Here is a 12,584-nt window from a genome sequence, read left to right as displayed (position 1 = left end):
GGCACGGCCGCCTCCCGGGCGGGGGCTGCATGCGGGGGAACAAAGCCCCGCGCAGGGCGGGGCGGGGCGGGGCCGGGCCGGGCTGGGCGGGGCCGGGCCCCGCTCCCCTCCGCCCTGCTCCGCCCCGGGCCGGGTCCCAGCGTGCGCCCACCGCCCTACGGCAGCCGGGCTGCGCTGGCGGGCGCGGCCGGGCGAGCGGCGGTATCGCTGCCCGCGGGCGATAAGGCGGATAAGGGCGATAAGGGAGGCGGCTGCGGCCGGGCGATAAGGGGCGGAGCGGGAGCGGGCCCTGGGGGGCTGGGGCGGGGCCACGACGCGGCTGCTGAGGGGTTGCCGTGAGGGGCGGGGGTCGCCGAGCGCGGCCCGCCGGGGTCTGCGCTTGGGCTGCGGGGGCGTCAGGGCCGGGCGGGGCCGGGGCGGGCGGCTGGCCGGGCTCAGGGGCGGCCCGCAGGCGATAAAGCGCTGCTGGGAGCCAGGGGCAGGTGTCCGCGTTGACATAGCTTTGAGGAACGCAAGAGCTGGGATGAGCTTTCCAGGTAGGGAGCAGTGGGGGGTGGAGAGCGCATTGGGATGCTCCTGAAGCACAAAGCAGTAGTGAGGGATGGACTCTTGTGGAACCGCGCCGCTTCTCTAGGGGTGTGCAACATACAGCCAGTCCCCCTCAAGGGAGGGGCCCACCAGGGCTCCTCTGCCTGGGAAGAGGCAAAACACAACCTGCTTAAAGTCTGGAGATGCACCACAGGCAAAAGACTGAGTGTTTTGCTCTGCTTCATCATCTGGTTTTGTTTCAGCTCTCTTGTAGTGTGAGCTCTCACGGGAGGTTCTCCACATGCTGCAGGAGATTTGTAAGCCTATTCTCCCGTGTGTACCCGCTGCAATGGTTGTGTCCTCATCTGCCAGAGCCAGGCTATGTCTTGCCCTACACAGGACTACTGGCTGTTTTCTCACCACCCTGTAGTATTAATCCATGTTGAAAGTTCTAACACAAAAGTGTTCTGTAATTTAAGCACCAAGTACATGAAATGTGTACAAATTACTGGGTCAGCTGCTGAGGAACCCTCTGAAGGGCATCTCAAAATACTTGCATTTAGCACTCCCAACAAAAGGCTGCGGTTCAGCGTCAGTGTGGGGAAGTGAGGGGAAATACATGCCGGTTGCCATGGAATTTGATGTGCCCGGAGAACAGGGTATAGCATTTACAGAGCTGGGGAGAGGATTTCGGAGAGAAATTCCACTTCTTCTGTAGTGTTGTTGCTCACATGAGATCATTTCTGAAGGCAAAATACTTAAACACGGTTTTCTGTTGAACTCAACATTGCCCAAAATGCTGAAAGGTTGATTTTTTTTAAAAGGAAAATTAGGCTAAATGTGTATCCCTCCTTTTGCTTTCCAAGCAAATCACCAGCAGCACTTCATACAGCCTACATTAACTTTTGTAGTACTTAAACATACAAGCCACTGAACAAGGATTTCTTTTGAATGGGGACCTTAAGCACTGCAGATTTATCTACTCAGTAAGATTTCAATTGTTTTTATTTCCTTTGCCTTTTACTTGTGAACAATTGATGGTTGGTTTAAATTGACTCCTTATATCTAAAGAGGCATCAAAACCTGTGACAGGAATCACTCTGAAGCCCCTGAATTTTGCAAGAACAGTTCATGACCCCCCATGTCCTCAGTCCCTTCTGCCCCAGTGGTCCTCAGTCCCTCTAGAGACATGGGACTGGGAGTGTGCCAGTCATGCAGTGGCACAGGCTATTGGGGACATCATCTGCATGTTGCTTGAGGGCAGGTGTATTTCCAGTAACAGCACTGCAGAAAGGACAGGTGCAAAGACTTTAAATGCTTGTCTTAGAGCTGTATTGCCTCCCCTGGCTGAAATTAGGCACAGCTGTCCAAAAAGGCAAGGATGCTTGTTTTGATTCTGAGCTCCAACACTAATTCAGGGCTAGTTGTTTATATTGCCTTCTGTACCTCAGCTTTTCTACCTGTTAGAGGAAAATGCTAATAACTCTGACTTGCAGCCAGAGATTTTGTAAAGATTAGTTGGCATTTTTGGCACATTAACAACTTTTCTTTCTTATAAAAAAATAGTCATAGTAGAAGTGAAATACAAGTCTTGTATGTTTCATATTTCATATTCTCAAATCTCAGTTGGAGGAAATGTAGCTGATAAGCATCAGCAGACCTCAAAATAAGCTTATCAAGTGATTTTTGTTTCAGTTTGTATTGGCTAATAATTAGGCAGCATCCCTTCCTTCTGCCCATCGCTCAAATAATTAGTTTGTAGCAGGGGATCTGTATTTTAAGGCAGTGCCATGGCACTAAGCTTTGCATAGCTGAAAAAGGATAGAGCAGAGCTGTGCCAAGTGAGACAGTCCCTGCAGTGGGAACTGGACACAACAGAGGTGACAGCACAGGACTGAGACTTCACTCCCCCTTCTGCACAGCTTGTGTGTCCGTGCCATGGGTGCTGTTGCCCACAGTGCAGGGTGTGTAATGTGCATTAAACACTGCCTTTCATTTCTGGCAGCACACTGTTGTGGCTGGGATGATGAGGGACCAGAAAGCATGCAATTTCTGTTTAATAACAACATAAATTGTTCCTTTACCTGTGCACTGTGAAGGAAGACTGTGCAAATGCTCTGTGTGTATCACACTTGAGAATGGTTTAAATGGGTGAAACTTTAACACAGAGTTAAGTTTTGCTGTTAGTGAGAAAATAAATAACACTGATAAATGATTGAAATCAAAGCAGAACTTAGTGGAATAAGTTTTTTAAGATATAAAATATTTGATAAAAGTATGCAAGTGGTATACAGACCACTTGAAAATAAATTCTTTCCTCTGTTCTTCTGTGTGAAGTGGGACTTTCGTCTCTATTATAGAGGATCCAATATTAGTTTCTGCAAACATGGAATACATGGATAGTGAGTGATAGTGTTCCCTTTGTTTTATAATGTCTTCTAGGTTTTTAATAATATTTAATTCTTTTTACTTCTGACAATAATTTGTTCTTATGCTGTCATTTTGATTTTGAGGTTTGGTTTATTTTTTTAGTCTTCAAAGACAGTGTCTTTGTGATCTTGCATAAGACCAACTAAACACTTAGCAGCGATTTCTTCTTCTTAATGGCAATTTTAGGCCACTGTTTAGTTACATTTTCTTAGTGTGAACTGGAACATCACAGTGAACTTAAGGGTTTTTTTCCAAATTACATTATTCTATGTAAGTGTTGCTTAGAGCATGAGTAGGGGTTGTGCTGTCTTTATCCAACTTGGCCTAACTTTTTGTGATCTAAGGTCCTCTGTGGCACTAACTTCCTTTTTCTGTAACTGATTCAGACTGGGTTCCCTTTTTTGTATTCCTGAACGAGCTCTGGGAAAAGCCTCATGCAACAGATCAGCATATATCTGAATTTATTTCCCAGAGTACTTAGCTTTGAGGTTATTACCTAACCTTGTTGGGTTTCTTTCAGTGTTTTTAACATATCAATTCTGTTTAATTCTCTGGGTGTTCGGAATGCTTCTTTCAAAGGCATCTGTAGTTTTTCTAAATTGATATTTCAGAACTTTGCCTTTGAGTCATTCAGTGCCTCTGTATCACACTGGATAGCCTGTGACAAATTAGGTGAACTACCTTTTAAAAGTGTTTGATTTCCCCTTTGCCTTCCCCTTCCCTTTCCTTTTTTTTAACTTTTCAGTTAAAGATAGAAGGTTGAAACTCATTGTCTACATGGTGTTCACGTGTTTTTTCCCATGTTTAGTTTTCTCCAGCTCCAGTACTCCCTTTAGCCTATTCATACAAATGTCCTTATGTGCAGTGAAATTCTCTGCTGTGCAGAAACCCATGCTGAGATCACTGTGCTGCTGAGCAGTTTGCATGTGCTGCAGTAGATCTTTGCCCCAAGCAGGAATTCTACCTTTGCCCCTAAATTTGTTCTTGCCTTAGCTCTAATCAGGACTACCTATGCAGATAACAGCAAAGCTTTTGTTACTTGATTACAGCACATGTAATGTTTAGTCAATTGGCATAGCAGTGCCAGAATAGCCCTGTTTTGTTGGCAGCTAAGAATGACTTCAACAGAGACTGATATAATGACTCCACACATTTTTTTCTTCAGGTGCAGTCATTCTGATTTCTTTTCATGCATAGGTCACACCTAAGAGAGAGGAGACTTAGATTCAATCAGGCTTTAAAATGTCAGCAAATATTTGAGACTTCTGTATTTATCACAGAATCATAGAATGGTTTGGGTTAGAAGGGACCTTAAAAATTGTTTAGTTCAACCCCCCCTGACATGGACAGGGACACCTTCCATTAGATTAGGTTGTTCAGAGACACGTCCAGCCTGGTCTTGAACACTTCCAGTGATGAGGCATCCACGACTTCTCTGGGCAGCCTCTTTCAGTGCCTCACCACTCTCACAATAAAGAATTTTTTCCTAATATCCTATCTAAACCTACCCTCTATCAGTTTGAAACCATTCCCCTTATCCTGTCACTACATGCAGTTGTAAAATGTCCTCTCCTGGTCTCTTGCAGCCTCCCCAGCTTTGGGTACTGAAAGTGGGTCTACAGGAAAGACCACAGACTGATATGATTTCACATCAAGCTTCACTGAAAGGAATATGGCTATCACAGGTATAAAGTACTGTACTTAGCTGGGAAGGAAAAGGCCTTTTTTTCTGAAGGGAGTGTGGAACACAAATTGCAAAAAATTGTACCTGTTTTAAAGTTCATTAACTTCTCCAGTAAACTTTTGGATAAAGGTAGAATTTTATCATAAATTTTAATTTCCTTTCTGTCTATCTGATATTATTTTCTAGAGATGGAGAGGAAACAGGTTCCTATCCCTTAAAACCTTTTTCCTGTTCTACACTGGTACAGAACAGACACTTCTGAAAGATTTAACTGGAAACAGAATAATGAATACACCAACAGGCAGGGTATTTGTTTTTCTATTTCTGAAAGATCTGCTTTCAAATCCCAACAATGCTTTTGTGTGAAACAGAAATCTAAATATAACATTCCTCACATCCAACAAGTGTGCTGAGCTTGGTCTAGCATGTGAGTCTGTCACATAGGGGTTACGGTGAGCATTCAGTTGTACATTCAAAAGTCACCACTCTTGGCAGGTCAGGAACTTCTGTGCAGCCTTGGGTTTAATTCTCTGTGCCAAGTCTCGTGCATGCAGTTTGAACTTCTGTCTTATCATTAATGCTGCAGCTTGTCAGTACACTCTGGAATTGGTGCCTCTCCCTTTTCTCAGAAAATCCTCCTTGAACCTGAGTAACCTTTCTCACTAGAAATTTATTTTTCTTCAAGAAATGTCAATAAAGTGGCACTTTGCGAGAGCAAAGGTATTTTCTAAAGATATTTTTTATCATTTTCCAAGTCAAATTGATCCTGATCAGTTTTCAGAGCTTGGTCCTTAGTGTCTCTAGTTCTAACTTTATTATTTAGTCGTAATAGATTTTTAAATTTTTTTTCCCCTGATGCCTAAGATAAAATTACTGCAGGAAAGCAACTTGCAAGTGCTGGATGGTTTTAGAGTTCTGCTTGCATTCCCTTCTCTCTGGTACTCAGTTCTGTCTGCACTTCCCCAGTTTTCTTGCTTGTATGCCTACAGCATCTTTGCAAAACATGGAAGGGCTACCTCTTCTCACTCTTCAAATGAAGAAAAGAGATAAAGAACCAGCAAGTGCTTTTATTGTTGGTGAAAAGACACCTGAGCAGGCTGTGTGATCCCTGACCTTGTGAGCCAGGCAACCACCTCCATGCAATGATACCTTCATGTACCAGTACTGGCTGGTTCACACAGGCTCAGCAGAGCTGTGCCAGGTGAGTTTCCTGGATTGGGAATCTGCAGCTCAGAGCACTCTGCTTTGTTCTCTGCTGTGAACTGTACACATGTCCTGAATGACTTGTCCATGATACCACAGAAAAACAGTGGCAGACCAGGGACATAATATGATTTTTCTCCTAAGCAGCAAGCCAACCTTCTTTATTTTGGTTTCCAGGCTACACAAATTGTAAGTGAATAAAAATTCTGTGCATGTGGAAAGACTTCAATATTTTTTTTGAAAATAGGTTAATTCCTATAGCTATATGTTTGGGGACTGGAGAGGACTGGTTAAAAAAGGATTAGCTATGCTAAAGAAATAGTTTATTTTCACTGTTGGAAAGGCTTTATTGCTTTTAGAGTAGAAATGCATAGATCAGTAGGACTATACTGATCTGCTCTGTTATGTCATAGACTGAAAAGATTATAGGAATTTGTCAATATTCTAATACATTGAGGAATGTATTAGAAGAGTATGAACGAAAAGTTTCATGAAAAAAATTGTCTATCACTATTAACAAATGGCCCATTGTTTTTGTCAGTGTTAATCTCCTGGTTCCGATTTCTCCTCCTTCCCTTTCCCTGTTATTATTTCAGTCTTATCATACGTTCCCTGCTTTGCTGAAACCTGCTAATCTAGTAATTATACTTTCACATTCAGTTTTGTATTACATTTTTTAGGCATTGTATGAAATGTGCTTGATGCCACACAGTGACATCTGTTTATACGGGGGAGAGAATTTATCATTGCAGGTTTTGCAGGTAGGGTTGGGGTTTCATGAAAGTTGAGGCGTAGTACAAAGAGCTGAATTCCTTTTTTAAACTGGCTGTAAACTAAAAAGGTACCTTTTCCAAGGGAGTATCTTGTAAGGTATGTGGAGGAAGATGGCAGGTAGGTGGCTTCATTCGGATAGGGGTGGGGTGTCCAACCTAAATGCATCTATGCAATTTATGCAGTGTGGGGAGGAAGTGAGAGGGATTAGAGATGTGTAGGTGCCTGTAGGGCTATGATCTTATTGGCATCACAGAGATGTGGTACACACCTACACACAGTGACTTGGTCCCTCTGGCCTGCTCTGGTGAGATGGTGAGGCCTCCTCTGGAGTGCTGTGTCCTGCTCTGGGGCCCCAGTGTAAGAAGGACCATGAAGATGATCAGGGGGCTGTAACGCCTCTCCTGTGAAAGCACACGGAAAGAGCTGGGGCTGTTCAGCCTGGAAAAGGGAAGGCTCTGGGGAGAAGTCCCAGCAGCCTTCTGGTACCTAGAGAAAGAATGTAAGAGAGCTTAAAGAGAGTCTTTTGACGTGGGCTTGTACTTACAGGAAAAGGAAGAATGGCTTCAAACTGAAAGAAGAAGGCAGGTTCAGACACTAGGGAGAAAATCTTTACTGTGAGTGTGGTGAGGCGCTGGAGCAGAGAAGTTGTGGCTGCCCCATTCACAAATGTTTTCAAGGAAGGCCAGTCTGGAAGGAGCTCTGAGCAGCCTGTTCTAGTGGAAGGTGTCCCTGCCCACGGCAGGAGACTGGAATTGGATGATCTTTAATGTCCCTTCCACCTCAAAACATTTTAGGATTCTATGATAAAGAATATACTGCAGGGTTCAAGGCTTACACTTTGGGAATATAGTGGACTTTGCAGAGGCTTAAGAGGTGATTCTTTCCACCCAAGTTGTTCACTTTGTTGCTATTTGAGTTGGAAATTAATTGAACAGTTAATAAGTCTGTGCCTGTAAATACAGAGTTGATCTTTTTGCCCTCTCCAGCTGAGTGGTGCTGAATCTGTCTCAGCTTCAAAACATCTTGACCTACGTGTATTTGAAAGCTACTTTAGGCTTACAAAGTGCCCTATTTGACATGTTCTTTATTTCTCCGGAGTGATTCTTTAGCCTTTCTTTAAAATTTATTTATTCCTTTATTTATTTAAAAATTTTATTTTATTTTTATTTCTTCCCCGTCGGGGAGTAAATTACGGTGGTGGTGGGCATCAGACAGAAATGGGTTGAGTGACATCTAGTGGTTAGGAGTGAAAATGTGTAGGATCAAGTGTTCTTCCTGCAGGATAATGAATAGTAAAGCAATTCCTAAAAATGTACTGGAATTAACTTAGAGTCTAGAAAACTTGAAATTTAGAGAACATTTCCAATAAGTGCAACTTCTTCTGTCAGCCTCTGTAAACAGTAACTGTCCTGAAGGATGTCTGATGCCAAGGAATAAATTTGATTTCTGATGCCAGGGCCCAGTTACTTTCAACCCATTCCCGTGTCTTCTCATGTCTCTTTCCCATTTCATTGCTGGTTTGGTTTTAGGAATATTTTAGATAGCTCTCCCTTTCTCACGACCAGAATGACTTTAGAATCATACAGTTTTCCGATTATTAAATTTTTTTAGGCCATTGGAAAGAGGTGATCTCATTAATAGCTTATGAGGAACGGATCTTGGTAAAGATCTACTGTTTTGTACTGCTGAGAACCCAATTGTCTTAGTTGTTACTCCCAGTGTTAGAAGAGTTGACACTGTCCACTGTTCACTTCTACTGGGAAGGATTCTAGTCCCATTCTCTGCTGTCTGAGACAACCTTGTCAAATTGATTCTAAGAGTACAGACTGGGTTGTATCTGTTTGATGCCTGGGGGAGGAAATGGATGGCTTTAATAGATTATTTCCTTTTGTGATTTCCAATGTAATTTCTTTTCTGGACCAGTGTAACTCATCTTGCTATCAAATAAACTTACAAACAAATTCCAGCTGCCAGTTGCCATTGAAATGGGAGCTAGATAAAATCTCTATCACTGTAGGGCAGTGCTTCTTGTGTTATACAACACTATGCTTTCTAGTTATATTTGGAATGCTGAGAAATGAGCTGGTGTATAGTCATATTTTTTTAGATTTCAATGATGAAAATGTTGTGCCTTCCTACTTGCCTTGCAGGCTTCAGAGAAAATGGAACCAGATTTTTCCTCAACTTGAGAAAGGAGTGGGCTCCACTAAAATTAGATCCATCTTTCTTATGGCTTCCTGGGAAGTCACAAGCATAATCTGAAATCTGCCCACCCATGCACTATAGTGTGAAGCTGAGCAAGTTGTTTGGTCAAGTTTAGAATGGTGACCACTGCGTATGTTACGGAAAATTCTGAGAAAGGAGGTGGCATTTAATCCATAGGAGGAGCAGTAGCTATTGTCAATCCATCTGGTCTCATGACTCTTTGATTGGACCCTGCATACATCCAGATAACTCTGGCCAGCTCAATTTCCTCTCAGTACTGCAGGAGTGTGGAAATGGGAGAGGAAGATAAAGGGACATGTGGCACATGTGCTCTGTGTGTCAGTAACATATCTGTCACAGCTGGAGGATCTGAAAGGAAAAGGAAGGAAGCAGGTGAAATCTGTTGTGTTCAGAGGAAGCCAGCATGTTTGAGTGCTAGTAAATGACAGATTTTTTCTTTAAAAGTCTCTGCTCTCATGTTATGAGGGTGGGACAGGCATGCCATTATTAGACATCACATTTATGAAGCTGTAAATTGAGCTTACTTGTTTGGTTGCAAGTTTTGGGGAGAAATTCGTATTGTAACAGGGACAAAGCCTGGTGCCATTATTGAGTTCTTCTTGAGCAGGGAGTATTATGGACAGGAGCCGCATGTGATGCAAAACAGCAAGGGAATTCTTGCAAAACTTCAGTAGTTATAGCTACCAGGATATAACAGAAACAATTCTGAGTTTAGCTTCAGTGCTCTGCCAGGCAGAAGCAGTTCTTCAGTGTGTATGCCTACTGCATTATCACTTCTGCACAGGTTTGTAAAGCACATGTGGTCTGGCAGAGCTCACAGGGGATGCCATGCCGGCTGCCTCTCCTGCAGCGAGTCCAGGCTCTCAGGCCTACAGTGGCAATGGCTTTCTTCAGCCATGGCTTCATGCATAAAAGTGTAAGAAATACCTTATTTTGTCAAACCTAAGGCCCACCTGGACAGGTATCTTTGCCTTGGACAGTAACAGCAGGCAATACTACATGGAGCTAGGACATGATCCTGGTCATTCATTTGTGCATTCTCCTCATTCTTCCTCAGCATCCATGGTCACTGGATTAAAATCTCTGGGAGGTACACCTGTGGCCATTCCCTTACCCATTTTGGAACAGCTCTCTGTAAAAGAAAATATCTTTTTATAGCCTGCTTTTATTATCTAGCCTGCTGATATTATTGGTCTCCTAGTCCCACGTCAACAAAATTTCACTATGGCTGTGTTTGCAAAATAAAATAATTTCTTTTCTTTGTTTGAAACCTGTCTTGCATGCAGTTTGAGTGTGTCCATACTTGTGGTATTACAAGGTTTAGTGATTAACAATCTGCACTCGCTTTCTCAACTACCTTCATGATTTTGCTGTTCTCACTTGTATCCCTCTCAGCCTGCACGTCTTCAAATTAAGGAGAGAAATCTCTCCTCATAATGCAGCTGCTCCATCCCCTAAATTCCTGCTGTACAATTTATGTGCTCGCATGAAACACGAGTGCTTAAATGCGGATACAATTCGGCCTCTTGGTAGCTCCATTTCCCAGCTGTCTGTCACGAGGCAGAATTGGCTGCCCAGTTAAAACAGCTAGAGTGATCAGTGCATAACTCCTTTTTGAGCACCTTCTATGTGACCTTTTTTAAAGCTGTAGCAAGCAAATTCCAAGAACACTTGTGGGATGAATGGCAGCAGCTTTCTCTGTTTGTAGGTGGAGACTGGCCAATTCACAGCCACCCCTACGGATGTTCAGCTTTTTCTTGGCCTGAGACCAACTGTTACAAAGGGCCGGATTCTCGCTGGTTGCTTATGGAGTTTCTGGTCATTTGGGTTACAGTGCACCCATTTGTACTTTCTGTGGTGATTCCTGCTGGTCTCAGTGATGAACAAGTAAAGTAACTTCCATTTCTTGGTAGTCAGTACCCTTGCTGTATGTGACGGGATACCCACGGTGGGAATGTGGTCAGCTGCAGGGCAGATACACGTAGCAGCCAATCTTAGAGGCACTTGCACTGATTTTTTCCAGGACACTGATGCCCTCTATCTTGAGAAGTGGATCTTTAGAAGAAGTTGATGCTGCAGGTAGCATCTATCAGTTCACTAGTCCCTGGAAAGGGTGGAAGTTACCTTCCAGTGGTGTGGTTTTGATAAAACTGGTTCTTATATGTTATCATTCTTGACTTCTGGCAGTTTATTGTATATTAAGATATCTTGGTTTGTTCAAAATAACCAAAATATTTTTTTAATCCGTCAGTTGTAATAAATTGATGAGTTATTTCTTTCATGGATGACTGAGTTGCTCTTCTTGGGAACCCATGCTGAGCAAAGATCCTTTTCTCAGTTTTAGATCCTGTAGCTGATTTGACTGAATAGCAAAGGGAAGGCTATGCTAAATTTTAGGAAAATGTTAAATTTTATTATATTAGTAGGATTCAAAGGGTGCAAAAGAAAAGATAGCTAAGACTAACACTTGGTCTAACTAAATGTATGACTAGTCTGATAGGCAGAAGACTGCAAATGGAAATTTGCTGTATTTTTTCTCTTTTAGAAAAGTAAAGATTTAAAGAATGGCATGAGAGCAAGTATTGCTGTTAGATATTAATACAAACCACTGAATGTGTGCACCTGCTCTCATCTTATTGCTGATTTTGCCATATTCCTGTGCGAACAGTGTGAGGTACAATGCCTTGCATTGCAGTGACCCTAATTGTGTAAGGCACGAGGCACATCTTCTCTATGAAGTTCTATAAACACAGTGCTGTGAAACCTGCAGCACCTTTTCCAGATGCATTCTGAATTGGAGTTCCTGTTCCTTAATATGAATAATAAACCCCAGAGTCAATCTCCCATGTCTCTAGCTGCTGCATTCTCCCTGCCAAGAATGTAACCTTGTTCAGCCTTTGCACCAGATGGTGTCCTGGAGGCTTTGTAGGTCAAACTAAGAAATGACTACATACCAGAATAAACTCTCAGAGAAAACTGGTGAAGAATAAACACGTACACAGGTGGTTTACCCCTGATCTCACAGCTTTTGTTCTCAAAACACCTTCTATATCTTAGGATATAAAACTGTCTCTATCGACTCAGCATTGTTATTATAATGAATGATAATTTCCCTTCTCACAAATTCTCACTATTTAACACTAGCAATCATCCATCTCTTTTTCTGAACAGAGAGAGACCAGCTGCTTTGTCTCTTGGATGCTTTACCAATGCCTATCAAAGTCACAGCAGAGTTCTTGCACTCAGCTATACTCAAAGAAGATTTTTGATCTTGCAGGGTTGGTTTTTTTTTTCAGTTCTCATGTTTCATCTAGTAAGAACTACAATGCTGGTGTACAAACTCAGAATAATTTGCAGCTACAGCAATGCTAATGCTGTAAGGAATAAAAGTGACTCAATTGCTTCTGTTATGAAGGGCAATTGCTCCCTCTGCTGTGTAATTCTCCTGCCAGAAGCTCTGCACTTGCAGTAGTCGCTCAATTTTGCTTTTCCTGTGACACAATTATGTTGCTGGGTGTTGGTACCTTGTGCATGGTAGAAATTTTGAGAAGCCCTCAATCCCTGGACTTTCAATACCACAACACTAATTTTTTAGTCACAACAATTAAAAAATAATCACTTTTTATATTTATAAATATTAGCGTAATAAAAAAATTAAACAATAAAATAACTGTAAAATATTTTAAATCTGCAAGGTATAACATTTATGAATCTTTTAAATACAGCATTTCTAGGATTT

At 42.4% G+C, this 12,584-nt stretch overlaps 1 long non-coding RNA gene across 1 annotated transcript in view; it reads left to right on the top strand.

Moving 5' to 3' along the window:
- Nucleotides 1–400: 400 nt before the first annotated feature.
- LOC134551426 (uncharacterized) overlaps nt 401–12,584 on the top strand; it is a 164,806-nt gene continuing 152,622 nt past the window's right edge. Inside the window, exons 1-2 of the long non-coding RNA XR_010080567.1 lie at nt 401–536; nt 4,545–4,643. This is a non-coding gene — a long non-coding RNA (uncharacterized LOC134551426). The remainder of the gene's footprint in view (nt 537–4,544; nt 4,644–12,584) is intronic.

This window comes from Prinia subflava, chromosome 5, assembly GCF_021018805.1.
Source record: "Prinia subflava isolate CZ2003 ecotype Zambia chromosome 5, Cam_Psub_1.2, whole genome shotgun sequence".
In the NCBI taxonomy this organism is placed as follows: Eukaryota; Metazoa; Chordata; class Aves; order Passeriformes; family Cisticolidae; genus Prinia; species Prinia subflava.
Note: the sequence above shows the minus strand (reverse complement) of the source record. Positions and strands in the feature narration are given on the sequence as shown.